Here is a 16,292-nt window from a genome sequence, read left to right as displayed (position 1 = left end):
TTGCCCATTTCTTAACTGGATTGTTTCTCTTTTTGTTGTTGAGTTGTAGAATCCTTTTATATATTCTGGATACTAAACAATTATATGTGGCTTCCAAATATCATCTCCCATTTCATAGGCTGTCTTTTTATTTTCCTGAGAAAGTACTTCGATACACAAATTTTTTTTCAGAGGAGATGCCATTTATCTATTTGTTTAAAATTTTTTATTAATTTAAAAAATTACAATAATGAAACGAAAACATTCTTAATATATGCTCATTCTGTTCTACATATATAATCATTAATTCACAATATCATCACATAGTTGCATATTCATCATCATGAACATTTCTTAGAACATTTGCATCAACTCAGAAAAAGAAATAAAAAACAGAAAAATAAAATGAAAGCAGGCAAAAATTTTTACATATTATTCCCCTTACCCCTTCCTTTCATTGATCACAAGCATTTCAAACTAAATTTATTTTAACATTTGTTCCCCCTATTATTTATTTTTATTCCATATGTTCTACTCATCTGTTGATAAGGTAGATAAAAGGAGCAAAAGACACAAGGTTTTCACAACCACACAGTCACAATGTGAAAGCTATATCATTATACAATTGTCATCAAGAAACATGGCTACTGGAACACAGCTCTACATTTTCAAGCAGTTCCCTCCAGCCACTCCATTACATCTTGGCCAACAAGGTCATATCTAATTAATGCATAAGAATAACCTCCAGGATAACCTCTCAACTTTGTTTGGAATCTCTCAGCCATTGAAAACTTTGTCTCATTTCACTCTTCCCTCTTTCAGTTGAGAATGTTTTCTTAATCCCTTGATTCTGAGCCTCAGCTCATTCAAGGGTTTTTCTCAATCCCTTGGTGCTGAGTTTCAGCTCATTCTAAGATTTCTGTCCCACATTGCTAGGAAGATCCACACCCCTGGGAGTCATGTCTCACATAGGCAGGGGGAGGGTGGTGAATTTTGCTTGTTGTGTTGGCTGGAGAGAAAGGCCACATCTGAGCAACAAAAGAGGTTCTCTTGGAGGTGACTCTTAGGCCTAATTTTAAGTAGGCTTGACCTAACCTTTGTGGGGTTAAGTTTCAGATGAACAAACCCCAAGACCGGGGACTCAGCCTATAGCTTTGGTTGTCCACACTGCTTGTGAGAATATCAAGAATTCAACTTGCAGAAGTTAAATTTCCCCCTGTTCTCACCATTTCCCGAAGGGGACTTTGCAAATACTTTCCACTCACTGATCAAATCACTCTGGGGTTTATTGGGCATCACCTGGACAAACAAACAAAATCTTATGTCCTACCCAAGGTTTCATGTACTTATGGTGTTCAACCAACTATCTAAATAACTTATATTAGGAGAATGCACTAGTCAAAATATAAGTTTTGTACCAAATAAACATTTTTTGATTTAGTCTCACACATACGTTAAAATTTTAAAATATTAATTACCATCTATTTTCAGCACCCTCCAGTAATGACATTCTTTTGTTCTTCCTCATGCAAAAACTTTTTAAAATTTGTACATTTAGTCACTATCATATACACTCTAGGCATTCCTAGATTATACCATCTCAATCTTTATCGTCTATCTTTCTTTGTGATTTCATTTATGACCCCAGCCCTGCTCCCTCTATCATTCTCACATTCATTTTATTCAGTGTTTTAACATATTTGTATTACAGCTAGGTAATATTGTGCTGTCCATTTCTGAGTTTTTATATTCAGTCCTGTTGTACAATCTATATCCCTTCAACTCCAATTACCCAATATCTTACTCTATTTCTATCTCCTGATGGTCTCTGTTACCAATGAAATATTCCAAGTTTATTCACTAATGTCAGTTCCTATCAGTGAGACCATACAGTATTTGTCCTTTTGTTTTTGGCTAATCACACTCAGCATAATGTCCTTAAGGTCCATCCATGTTGTTACATACCTCATAACTTTACAGCTGCATAATATCATAATATTCCATCTTAGGTATATGCCACAGTTTGTTTAGCCACCCGCCTGTTCATGGACATTTTGGGTGTTTCCATCTTTGGGTAATTGTAAATAATGCTGCTATAAACATTGGTGTGCAAATGTCCATTTGTGTCCTTGCCCTCATGTCCTTTGAGTAGAGACAGCATATAGATGGGTCCTGTTTTTTAATCCATTCTGCCAGTCTATGTCTTTTGATTGGAGAATTTAATCCATTAACATTTAGTGTTACTACCGCACAGGTAGTACTTTCTTCTATCATTTTGTCTTCTGGATTTTTTTTGTCATATCTAATTTTCCTTCATTTTACCTTTACTCATAGTTTTCCTTTCTACACTCTTCTCCACACCTCTCTCTGTGTCTTTTCATATCTGTCTCTAGTGCTCCCTTTAGTATTTCTTGCAGAGCTGGTCTCTTGGTCACAAATTATCTCAGTGATATTTTTTTTTGTTTGAAAATGTTTTAATTTCACCCTCATTTTTGAAAGACAATTTTTCTGGATAAAGAATTCTTGGTTGGCAGTTTTTCTCATTTACTAATTTAAATATATTATCCCACTGTCTTCTTACCTCCATGGGTCTGCTGAGAGATCTACGCATAGTCTTATTGGGCTTCCCTTGTACATGATGGGTTGTTTTTCTATGGCTGCTTTCAAGATTCTCTCTTTCTCTTTGACCTCTGACATTCTGATTAGTAAATGTCTTGGAGTACGTCTATTTGGATCTATTCTCTTTGGCATACACTGCACTTCTTGAATCTGTCGTTTTAAGTTTTTCATAAGAGTTGGGAAATTTTCAGTGATCATTCCTCCATTGGTTTTTCTCTTCCTTTTCCCTTCTTTTCTCCTTCTGGGACACCCACAACACCTATATTCATGTGGTTCATATTGTCTTTCAATTCCCTGAGTCCCTGCTCACATTTTTCCATTTTTTCCCTATATTTTCTTTTTCTTGTCAGATTTCAAATATTCCATCCTCCAGTTCACTAATCTTATGTTCTGTCTCTTGAAATCTACCATTATAGGTTTCCATTGCTTTTTCATCTCTTCTACCTTGCCTTTCATTCCCATAAGTTCTGTTATTAGTTTTTCAGATGTTCAGTTTCTTCCTCTTGTTCATTCCTTATCTTCTTTATATCCTCCCTCAATTCATTGATGTGATTTTTGATGAGGTTTTCCATGTCTGTTTGCATAATCTGAATTGTTTCAGCTCCTGTATGTCATTTGAATTGTTGGTTTGTTCCTTTGGGCCATATCTTCAATTTTCCTGGTGTGATTTCTTATTTTTTGCTGGTATCTAGGCATTTAATTACCTTAGTTAGTTTATTCTAGAGATTTTTTTCACTTCTTTTACCTAGGGTTTTCTTGCTGGATGAATTTGTTTTCTATCTGTTCTTTGACATTCAGTTCAGCTTTTTCTGGACCTCTAGTTTAAGTTTTGTTTAACAGAGGAGAATTTTTCATTTCTTGTTTTCTTGTTTCTTGCCCTGCTTGTATGGTGCCTTTCACCCCCAACACCTAGGAGGGTCTACTTAGGTATTATAGACCCCAGCCGGATTTTCCCAGACCAAACTGGCCTACTATCAGGAGGAAAGAGTCACCTGCATTGGTATTCCCTGAGGGTGAGACCCAGCAGGTTGAAAGACTTTCCTGTGAAGTCTCTGGACTCTGTTTTTCTTATTCTGCCTAGTATGTGGTGCTTGTCTGCTGCAGGTCCCACCAGCATAAGATGATGCAGTACCTTTAACTTTGGCATACTCTCCCTGCTGAGGATGTGGTGGAGACAGAGGAGAGGTTGTAGACCGGTTTTAATGGCTTCAAATTACTAATCCCTGGTGTCTGAATTTCTTGAGGGAGGGATTCCACCTAGTTGGGCTTCACACCTCCCCTGGGGAAGGTACAGCCTCCAGACAAGCCCTCAAATGAGCTTGTTTCTGCCTATGCCTGGGGCAGTTGCAGCCTGAGAAGCCTTGCATCTGTATCCAAAGGCAGTCAAGCCTCTGTAGAAATACAGCCACAAAACCTGTTTCCTTCTTTTTTTTTTTCTTTTCCCATCAGCCCTACCCCCTTGGTGCCAGAGCAAAAATGAGCGACCTCCGCTTTGACAGGTTCATCTGAGCTGGGGGCCTATTTTTAGTAGTCAGAATTTGTTAATTAATTCCACAATTGGTGGTTGGTTGGGCTCAGCCCCTGCTGCTGTTTCCTTACCCCTCTGTGAAGAAGCCTGTGGAGGAGGGGCACTGGCTGCCACAGCTTGGGAAACTCACAGTTCTGGGGGGCTCACAGCCAGTCCAGCTGTTCCAGACTGTGGTATGCTGTGTGTCTGGTCACTGACGTGGCCCCAGGAGCTGTTCTGTACTGTTTCTGGTTATTTAGTACTTTTTCTGGAGGACGAACTAAAATGCACACATTGTTAAGCCACCATCTTGGCCCAGGACATCTATTTATTTGTTTTTAAATGTGCTTGAGATTTGCATGTAAAGTTTAGGAAACCACCTCTTATCAGGAGATTTATAAAATATTTCCCTTCATTTTCTTCTAAATGTTTTATGGTCTTAACTCTAAAGTTTGGATCTTTGATCCATTTTGATTTAATGTTTGTGTAAGGTCTGAGAGATTAATTTTCTTTCATTATTTTGCATATGGATATCCAGTACAAACACCATTAACTGAAGAGACTGCTCTCTCCCAGTTGGTCTGGCTTGACAGCCCTTCTAAATATCAATTGTTCACAGATGATACGGTCTACATCTGAATACTCAATTTGATTACATTTGTCAATGTATCTATATGCCAGTAAAATGCTGTTTTGAGCATTGTAGCTGTATAATATGCATTAAATTCAGGTAATATGATATAGTCAATTTCATTTTTCTATGTCAAGATATTTTTAGATATTTGAGGCACCCTGCTTTTGCAAATAAATTTGGTTACTGTTTTCCTATTTCTGCAAAATATATTATTTGGGTTTTAATTGGTATTGATTGAATCTATAAATCAATATATGTAGAAATGACATCTTAACTATATTTCAACTTCCAATCTATGTCCACAGTATGCCCTTCCATTTATCTAGGTCTTCCATGATTTCTTTAGCTAATTTTTTATAGTTTTCTCTGTATAAAGAATTTTCCCTAAAGCCCCCAAACCTTGTTAACCATTGAAAACTCCCCAAACCACAAACCCCACAAAATCCTGGGCCCAGGGCAAATTCTTTATGATAGGAAGCATAGGGTCATAAAGAATGTCAAGTATCTGCCAAAGACAAAATTTAGGTATGTGACAGCACCACCAATTCCACTAGCTATCTATTCCTAGAACTAAAAAAAAAAGCCCTACCAACTGCCACAAGTAAAACTGTCCTATAAAACAAGCTAAAGTCACTTCACTCAGTTTGTGTCCCTCCCTTGGGCACACTGTTTCAACTTCTTAAGTATGTACTCTTTCTCTTTCTCTTTAATAAACTTTACTACTTATTCTTACTGGCTTTCTTGTTTGTCTAAATTATTTTAGCAGTGAGACCCCTGAACCTGGATTGGGGTTCAGCTAGCACCATTGCAAGCTGGGCACCAGTTACAATAGGACATCACTGATCTCTGTGCAGGACAGTAAAATTAAAAGTAAATGCTCTGGTTGCAATTTGGATAGCACTGAGTGTGTCATGGTCAGTCTGTCCCAGGGGTGGCTGGGATGGGCTGACATTGACCACTGTTATTTTTAGGTTGCAGCCCAGGGTCGAAGCCAAAGGCTGTCTTGGCCACCACCAGTTTGGGCAGATCTTTTGGTCATTGCTTGAGTTTGAGAGGCCCTGGTCTGTGGGCCACTCTTTCACATGTGCCCCCAAGCCTTCAGCCTGAGCCCCAGGGTAGCAGCTCCTCTCTGGTCAGAAAACTGCCTCTGACCATGACACCAAAAGGAGTCACATTTTTATCAAGCTTAGTCTGAGCATCCACCAGGCGGTTAAAGCCCCAATACAGATCTCAAAAGTCACTTAGTCATCTTAGAGGTATGCCTCAGTAAACACATACTCAAATTACAATTAAGGCAGCATAGAAAATGGAGAAGACCAAAGACATTTATTTGCTGTATGAGGGTCAAGTCCCTGGTGGTTTTTCTCTATTCATTGAAGTGTTATATAACAGTGGCTCTAAGTGTCATTCAGATATCAGATATGTCATGAATGAGAATTGGGGAATGATGACTGAAGGAGCTCATTACTCCTTTGAAAAAAGTGGAGTGGTCATTGTTGGAGTGGAAGACAGAGAGAAGAATGTTGTCAACCTAGAGCATGTCCTGGAACTGGCAATCGAAGCAGGATCTGAGCATGTCAAGAAAACCCATGACAAAGAGGAAAAGACTATTTTAAAATTTATTTATGATGCCTCTTTATTGCATCAAATGAGGAAGAGACTGAACACCCAAGGGTTACATTCTGTGTCCTTTATACTAAAGTTCATCTTCAACACAAAGGTAGAGCTGGTAGACCCTGACCTAGAGAAAACCTCCCAGCTCATCCAGGGTTTCTGCAACTATGAGGAAGTGATCCAGATCTATGACAACACTGAATAGCCAGGCTATACCTGCCCTGAGCTCCTTCCTGTCCAATATTTATTGAATATATACTATGTACCAAGGACTGTATTTATCTAACACAAGCTGCTCAACTGGTGTCATTATTCATCCTCATGAGATGTAGGACTTCAGAGGCAAAACACAAGACTGCTTCCAGTATAGTTGCTCCACACAATGTGAACTGCTACGCATGCATCCATGTTCTCTGTGTGGCCACTGTGCCCTTCTTCCACCAGAGTTTAGGCCCCATTCTGGTAGGATCCCTCAGGCCTGGCTGTGACCAGCCTCCTGTGTCTTCTGAGATTGGTAAATGTGAACCAGTCAGAAAATTGGGCAGCTCTCAGGAAAGTCTGCACTGTGCTAGGTTCAAAAGCCCCCAGAATGCCTAATCCTAGTTCCTCTTCATCTCTGATGTCTGATGGTGGGTCTTTGGGAGCTAGAGAGGAAACAAGAACAGAGGGAGAGTCAAGGGACTAAATTAGAAGCCTGACTAGATAGGAAATAGGGTCCTTGCTTTATTTTGCTCACTGGATTTTGAGATGCCTATCACTCATCTACTTTAGAGGTTGTTTGGGCCAGTTCTAAGTTCAGGGTAATTTCTTGAAGGAGCCTCAAGTAAATGAGGATGGAAGAAAAACTAAAACTAAATAGGCTGTAAATGATAATTTTAGCTTCTGGGAAAAACATATGACTAATTCCATAATTATGTCAACAGCTGGAGCACAAGGGTTAGGGAGAAAATCTGCATTAATCCATGATCATGCCAAAATAGATGTTCTTACACCTCCTTTAATAATGCCTTAGTTGTTTTATTTTTTTACTTTTTTATTGTATAATATAACATATAAACAAAACAGAAAAAGAAAAAAGCAGTAGTTTCCAAAGCACTCTTCAACAAGTAGTTAGAAGATGGATCTCAGAGTTTGTCCTAGGTTACCATACAATCATCTCAAATTTTTCCTTCTAACTGCTCTAGAATATTGGAGGCTAGAAAGAATATATATGTATTTTTTATCATCACAATTGACTCTCCTTTTTGTGAAAAATAACATATATACAAAAAAGCAATAGATTTCAAAGCACAGTGCTACAGTTGATTGTAAAACAGATTTCAGAGTTTGATATGGGTTATGATTCCACAATTTTAGGTTTTACTTCTAGCTTCTCCAGGATACTGGAGATTAAAAGAAATATAAATATAATGATTCAGAAACTATAGTCATTTGTTAAACCCTACCTTCTCTGCATAACTCCACCATCACCTTTGATCTTTCTTCCTCTCTTTTTGGGTATTTGGGTTATGCCCATTCTGACTTTTGCATTTTGGCAGAAGCTGTCAATGGTATGGGGTTAAGAAATGAAACTAGCTGATGTTCTGAGGATGGTCGCTTTAGGTTTTGGGACTTGTTTGGTTGAGGGAAGCATTTTGAGCTTGTAGGTTTCTGGGAGGGTTTCCCTGGTACATAGAACCTTTGTGGGATCTTCTATAAGCCCTGGGTGTTCTTTGGGATTGGCTGGAATGGTTTTGTTGGGTTTGGCAGGTTTTGATGGGTGACAATGACTAAAATGAAGCTTGTATGAGAGTGATACCCTAAGTAGCCTCTCAACTCTGAATTATCTCAACTACTGATACCTTGTTTGTTGCACTCATTTCCCCCCTTTTGGTCGGGATGGCATGGACTTCCTTAGTTTTTGTGGGAGATAACTCATCAAAGTATCTGAATTGCAAATTACCTTCAGGCTTCAGCAATAGCACATAACTAATATAAGGCACCTTAAAGTTTATATGTTGCTTCATAACTTATAAGATACTTTCATAGTTTATACTATTTGTTTTAATAAACCTATAAAATAGACCTTCTATAGTGAGAGAAAATGATAATGCAATGCAGATGGAAAAGAAAAAATTTGAAATTGATGTAAAAATAAGCTTCTCAGAACCCAAGGGAACACAATTCTGATTATCCACAGGAGATACTTTAAGGAGAAAATGAGCAGTATTACCTACAGCAGTATTTTAATTACACTTGACTTCAGTAATGATAACTAAAAATCTGAGAATATTTATCCTATTAGTCCCTCAGAAACTTTTTCACTTATCAGCACAGAAGAATCCAGAAAGTCTATACACTAACTTGAAATTTTCTTCTAGTGATTATTTTGAAAAGTGCATTAGTGTCATGTTTTATTCCCATTTCAGTAAAAATGATCACACAAGGAAAAAATGTAGAGACTAAAGTAGGGCAATATAATAAAAGAAAAAAGGGTTTCTAAGATCACAAAACAAAAGTATTATAAAATAGTGCCAGATCTAAGAACATACTTATCTTGTATGTTAATAATCAATAGCTTATATTTACTTATAGCAATTGATATGAGAAAAATTAAAACCATGCTGTGTTATGTATAAAATTCTAAATCAGAATCATTAACCATATTAAAAATAAAAGGATGATAAGAGAACATCTTGAGAATATGATGCTTGTAACACCACCATTATACATTCAGTTTTCTTACCTTATCCATAACTGTAGATACAATCATTTACATCTGATTATCTGTCTCTCCATCAATCCAGCTTTCTATTAACATCAAACTCCTCCCTAAATATCAAATGAATCTATAAAATTTTGGACTGGGAAGATTTTGAGAACACAACAATGCTGATTTTAAGCAAGAATTCCTTTTTTCCCTCTCTCCATATATCTTTCACATCTGTTAAGCAGTTCTTCCAAAACAGTCTACTATCAGCAGATAGAATGAATAATTGAGGTTCATTTATCCAAAGTGCACCCTGGCTGCCTCAGTTGGCATAGGTTCAGCAAGGAGAAAACAGCAGGCAATTTTAGTCCCTGGCCTGAAGAGAATTCCACAATGCAATCTATTTTTGACTCAGATAACACATGGACTTAAAATTAATAGACTTAGAAGCAGAAGAGCTTTATTAAATATTTAATTCAATACGTTTTAAAGGCAAACATATTATTCAAAACTTCAAAAGTTTTATATATCAATTAGTTATTCATATATGTGTGTGGAGGGAACTTGTGCCTTTTGCATAGATGTGTTAATTCTCAATCATTTTCTGAACAAATAAGTGTTTGTCTACTAAAGAATCCATAATAGATGTTTTCATATTGCTAGATACACAGATGGAGACAGTTAGATAAATATCTGCATCTATTAATATTTTGTTAGATAATACATTTATTTTTTGTATATTTCTAAATGTATGTGTCCTCAGTTCTAAATTTCCTACAATTGAAAAGAAAATTTTTGGTTAACTAAAATCTTTTCAAATAATTATACATTATTCTTCCCCTTTAGAAACATAAAAAATGTGATTATTCATTAATTACTTTATCATCATCTAACTGATAGATTACAAGATTGTAATGATGGTTCTGTGGAATTTTATTTCTATCACAAACAAGATAAAATATGAAACAAAGCCCTCTTGCTGATTCAGCCTAGGGGGCTGTGTAATCTTGTGCACTGCTTTAGGAATGAGTGCTGGTTATTTGGTTGGAATACATTGAATTTATCCCACGAAAGCAAGGAATTTCTTATTTATATCACTAAATTTGACTTATAATAAAAGATGCATAAAAATACAGTTTATAAGCTACTGAGCATTGACAAACATTTTTATAACAAACATAAAAAATGTGCAAAAATATTAGAGGTAATATAACAAATACTGGGAGCCCAGTACCATCTGTTAGTAAATCTAAAAACTTAAATATTTTATAAGATTCTTAAAAATTTTTATAGGTATCTTATTAGATATATAATTGCAGAAAAATCATTATCAGCTACCAAATGTTAAAAGTAATTGAAAAGGTAGGATCCAACTTATAATATGCAAATGAATTACAATTGTCTTTGAAAAAAATAGAATATTCTCAATCTATGGAAAGTGACAGAAAATATAAGCAACAATTGTTTATAACCAGCACTTAGATTTATCAGATGTAATATATTGTGCTTTTGTCTGTTCCCTAAGTGTTTAAATTTGATATGCTAAGATAAATAAAAAATTTTATATTGCATTTGAGTTGATTCTATGCTTTTTATAATAATTTTCTACAAGTTTCTTGACACAAATGGTAAAAAGCAAATAATTTATTCTGAGCTTTCTCAAAATTTTGTCCATTTTATGAAATGTACTCCTACTTCTCAAGGATCACTTATTACCAGACTTTTAAAAGAATTGCAGGAAATAATACAAAGTAAAATTTCTGAACAGTTTATAAATTGTATCTACCTTTAGTCACTTACATTTTAAGTGAAATAGAAGAAAACACAGCTTTTATATTTACTGTTTTCACCTTGCAGCAGACATTTTCTTTCTTAGAGCTGCAAAAGCCCTGCATTTTGTTCAAGCATTTTGATAAGAAGTTTCACATTTTTGCCTCTCTATTCTAGTGATTTATTAAAAGAGTTTTTTTGGATGTTTTATTAATACAAATCAAATTTTAGTTACTTTTCAATAAATTCTTATTTTTCATAAATAATAAGTTCACAAAGAGAAATTTCACTATTAAGTTATTCTAGGCTTTAGAGATGAAGAGTTGTAAGGCAAATTAGATAATAAATAAAGTGATTTTGGAAAATATCTGAGAAGGGGATTTAGCTTATAGACATCAATTGTTGCTTCAAACCTCTATGAAGGAAAATACTTGAACTGTACAGAGTAAATACACAGCAAAGGATTAAAAATAGAAATCACACAAATATTTTTGTTTCTGGGGACCTCTAATACAATAGTGGTAGCATCACAACATGTTTGTGATGGTTAAATTCATGTGTCAATTTGTCCAGATAATATTGTCTAGTTTTTTTGGCCAAGCAAATACTGACCTGATTGTTACTGAGGACATTGTGTGGATTTAAATCATCAGTAAGTTCACTAAATCTCTGGATGATTATGTCTACAATAAACTGAAGAGATTTCCTTCACCAATGAGAAAGGTCCCATCTGGTCAGCTGTAGGCTGTAGGAGAGGTGATGACTTCAGCACTCAAACCAAATTTCTTTCTCTACTTCAGCCAACCCACTTGTCCTGGAGAAATCATCAGAGTTCCAAGGTGTGGCCTGCCCTATGGAATTTGGGCTTGACCATCCTCACATTTGCATAAGACAATAATTATAAGAATTTCATAATATTTTTAAAAAGCACTATGGGGTTTGGAGGTCTGCCAAATCTATTTTAACAATGTTAACCATAATCCAGTGCACTCCTGCCATAGCTGTGCCCTTTGGGATCGAACACTCTCCTTCCTATAGCCACCATATTTCTGCCATGCCCCTCTGTTCTTTCTCTTCCAGGATTATCAGGACTAGCTCTATGGTGGCAGAGGCCTCCACCATTATCAGCATGAGGATTCTTTGGGTACTGTCTTTCCCAGACCTCAAGGTGTTATTCTGGGACCTGATGTAATAAGAGGAAGAATTTATAATGCTATACTATCTCAGGTGGCATTTAGCCCATGAATCCACAGAATATTTTTCCATTTTTATACTTGCATGATTTGTGCAAAGGCTGGTACTGTGGTCATATCCTAACAAAAACTAGTTTCCTTCCTTGGTGGGTTGTCTGTTAAGATTTCTGAGGGTCTCTGATAAGACTTCTTGCCTATGAATTAGTGCAAATTATGGGCAGGTGTGGCTCATTTATAAGAATCAACCAATGATCTGTTAACTCGGTCCATTGTCCATAGTGTCCTATTTTTGTCTCTGCCATTGTCCAAGATAGGCTTGGCCTTTGTGGGAGACATACATAAAAGTATGTCCCTTTTTCCTACCTTAAAAGTTAGGACTTTTCTACCTGCCATGCTGGAGACCTGTGTTTAATTCCCAGAGCCTTCCCATGTCAAAACAACAAAAAGTCATGGCTTTTTTAGGAACAGCTCTAGGGCCTCTTTTCATCCCATGGTGCATAATATGGGCCCCATAAGGGCTTATAACTCCAGTGAGATGATACCAGATGTTAAATGTCCCTTTGCTGTAGATATGATTGCCACCATACTTATTGTCATTTTGAGATACCACAGAAGTAAGCCTTAAAAATAACCCCTCTACTCACTTCTTAAATTGAAGTATTTTTAAAGAAAATTACTGGCATATCATAAATGATATGCTCTATTTATAATAAAGCTTGGTATACAGCTAGGAATTGCTTTTTTAGGATGGTCCAACATTGCATACTTCCTTAGAAGAGTTGTGACCAAAGTCATTTGGCAATCTTTGTCTTCCCAGATCTTTGCCATTGAGCCCAAAAATTATCCTACATGAATGCAATTCTTTGCCCAAATGTCTGTCATGGAGCCACATTTTGCAGTGTTTATATTTGAGCTATTAAATTTTTTGCTTTGAAAAAATCCCCCACTTCTTTGTGTTCCTACTCTAATTCTCCCTTTGTGCTAACCTATACAGGAGCAAAGGTATTCTATCAAATGAGTGATGAATGTTCTCAGCCAAATAACTGTACAAAAGTCTTCTTCTCATTGACCATTTTTGGGTTGGGGTAAGCCTTGGATGCTGTTTGTCACAGAAGATTGTAAAACATGGCCTTATCTGACCATATCACCCCCAGAAACATGACAGTGTTCCCTGTCTCCTGTACTTACTGTGGACTGATTGCCTATCTGCTTTTTTAGGGATGTTGCTATACCCTCTCCATAGCTTTTTGTAAAAGACAGAACTTAGCAAGATATAATTCAAATAGTCTATGTGTACTCCTGGAAGTGGACTCAGGGTGGCTAATTCTCTGGCTAATACTCATGACAGATAGTAGGACTAATATGTATCATTCAAGAAAGACCTGGGGTTGTAAGTTCTGGGAAGTTGGCAGAATAAGATAAATTGAGTTCACCCCTGCTCCAAGAAACAGCTAGAAAAGGAACAAGAGGGTGACTGAGATGGTGATTCCAGGGTGTAAGTGACCTAGGAGGGTCTTCTGCACCACATAGAGAGGCCTTGGTTCCAAAAGCTGAGGAACAGAGGAGTAGATAACAGGAGACAATCTGACTGGTGCGAACAGTGTAATGTAGAAGCCTAGAGCCCTCAGGAGTGGGAAGATACAGACACTAGGAAGTAAGCCAGGCCACATTCCTTGTATGCACTACCCTCATCAGTGCAACCCCATGACCCATGACTCACCCTACACCCCTCACACCTGAATCCCATCATCTGTCCCCTCCCCACACTCCAAGCACCACTGTCCTGCCAAATATCACATGGCTACCTGCTCCCTACCTCCACCTTAAGCACATGCATGCCTGCCAAAGCCCAATCCACTGCTCTTGCTCAGGCAGTCTCACTCCACCCCTTCCAAGCTCTACCTCACCCTCCCTGACCCCTGTAGGCAGTCACCAGCAGATAAAGGCTACGAGTGCTTACCTGCATACACAGGCTACACCCACCCCCCAGCCCATAGAGTCCTGCATCTCCACCTGAACCCACATGAGTTCTACACATGTGTATATCGTTTTATGCCACTCTCAGATAGGCACATGCACATGACCAACATTCATGCCTCCCCAAACTCTGGCCAAGTGCTGATCTGCACAGCCAGGCCATATTCAAGAAGTTACATCCTTAACCCATGTAGGTGCAATGCTAACCCACTTCACTGAGCTCTGCACATGCTCATTAAAGGCCTTGCATCCTAGACAAGCTCACATCAGGTCCCCACCTTCCAGACCTATGCACCCACACAGCCACATCCCCCCTGCTGCTAGGCATGCATGCTCACAGGTATCAGCACAGTATCCCCAACCTACACCAATACCTGCACTGCAATACATCACTTCACTGTTGAGCCCTGCCCTACATTCTGCATCCTGCTCTACATCCATCCCATGAACACAAAGCTTAAAATGACTGAAGGAAATCAACTTACAAAGTAAACCAATCAAAATATTTATTTTGCCATGAGAACAGCAGATCATTAAGCATATCATGATGCAGACAGATAGAGCCCAGCCTAATGACCAAATAAAAACACTAGAGTAGACACAAACATTGGAACAACTAATCAAAGATGTTCATGTAGGGTGGGCCACGGTGGCTCAGCAGGCAAGAATGCTTGCCTGCCATGCCAGAGGACCCAGGTTTGATTCCAAGTGCCTTCCCTTGTTAAAAAAAAGATGTTCATGTAACTACTAAATTAAATAAATGGAATGGCTAATGACATAAAGGAGATCAAGAAGAAACTAGAAGAGTATAAGCAGGAATTTGATTTGATCACTGGCCCATGCGCTTCTCAAACAAATAAAACAAAGAAACCAACAAAAACAAACAAAATTCAACAAATTTTGCTGCAATAACAGGCTACTCACATGGAAAAAAATGAAATGTGACCCCACCACTCAGCATACAAAAAAATAAGAAGAATTTGAAAGAATAAATAGAAAAATAACAAACATCAAAGAGATTACAGATATAAAAGAGATGTTATAGACCAAATACAAAACATACTAGAAAACACAACAGAAGATTTGAAGAGGCAGAAAAAAAGAGTAAGTTAACTAGAGGGCAAGACAACTGATTTCAAACACTCAAACAGCAAATGATAAAAAGATGGAAAATTTAAAAATGGATCTCAGGGAAATGATGGACAAAACAAAGTGCATGGATATAAGAATCATTGGTGACCCAGAAGGAGAAGAGAAGAGTAAAGGGCTAGGATGATTAGTTGAGTATATAATGGGGGTAAACTTCCCAACCTTTATAAAGGACATAAATATGCAAGTAAAAGAAGCTCAATGAACTCCAAATAGAATGAATCCTAGCAGGTCTTCCCCAAGACACATACTAATCAGTCTGTCAAACGTTGAAGAAAAGCAGAAAATCTTGAAAATGACAAGAAAAAACAATCTTTTACATACAAGGGTAATCACATAAGACTGAGTTCAGACTACCCAACTGGCACTATGGAGGCAAGAATGCAATGGTATGATATACTTAAGATCCTGAAAGAAAAAGACTTCCAGCTTAGTTTTCTGTACCTTGCTAAATTGTCCTTCAAAACTAAAGGAGACATACACACAAACAAATCATGATAGATTTGTCAACAAGAGACTTGCCGTACAAGAAATACTAAAGGGAGTTCTGTGAGTTGATAAAAAAGACAGGAGAAGAAGGTCTTGAAGAGAGCACACAATTGAAGAGTACCTGTAAGGGTAACTTAAAGGATAAAAATAGAAATATAGAAAAGAATATATAGATCTGACAAAAGAATATAGATCTGGGGAAGGCCACAGTAGCTCAGTAAGCACATTTTCCACCTGTGAAGCCAGAGATCCGGGTTCAATTATTGGTGCCTTCCCAAGAGGAAAAAAAAGAGAGAGAATAAAAAGAATATAGATCTGACAAAATACAAAAGATAAGATGGTGGACTAAAAAACACCTCTTCAGTAATAGTTTTCAATGTTAATGAATTAAATTTACCACTTAAAAGTCAAAATTGGCAGAGTGGATTAAGAAATATAATCCAGCTATATACTACTTGCAAAGGATTCATCTTAGACACAAGGATACAAATAGATGGAAAGTGAAAAGATGGAAAAAGATGTTCCATGTAAGTTGCAACCAAAAGAAAGCATGAGTAGCTATACTAATATCAGGCAAAATAGAATTTAAATGTACAGACATCATAAGAGACAAAGAAGGACACTAATTACTAATAAAAGGGACAATTCACCAAGAAAAAAAAATAATCATAA

General features: G+C 37.1%; 1 pseudogene; it reads left to right on the top strand.

The window, feature by feature from the left end:
• The first annotated feature begins 5,034 nt into the window (after positions 1-5,034).
• Positions 5,035-6,653, top strand: LOC143673031 (translational activator of cytochrome c oxidase 1 pseudogene; annotated as a pseudogene).
• The last annotated feature ends 9,639 nt before the right edge of the window (positions 6,654-16,292 follow it).

The sequence above is a fragment of the Tamandua tetradactyla genome, assembly GCF_023851605.1.
Source record: "Tamandua tetradactyla isolate mTamTet1 chromosome 25 unlocalized genomic scaffold, mTamTet1.pri SUPER_25_unloc_1, whole genome shotgun sequence".
Lineage (NCBI taxonomy): Eukaryota > Metazoa > Chordata > Mammalia > Pilosa > Myrmecophagidae > Tamandua > Tamandua tetradactyla.
Note: the sequence above shows the minus strand (reverse complement) of the source record. Positions and strands in the feature narration are given on the sequence as shown.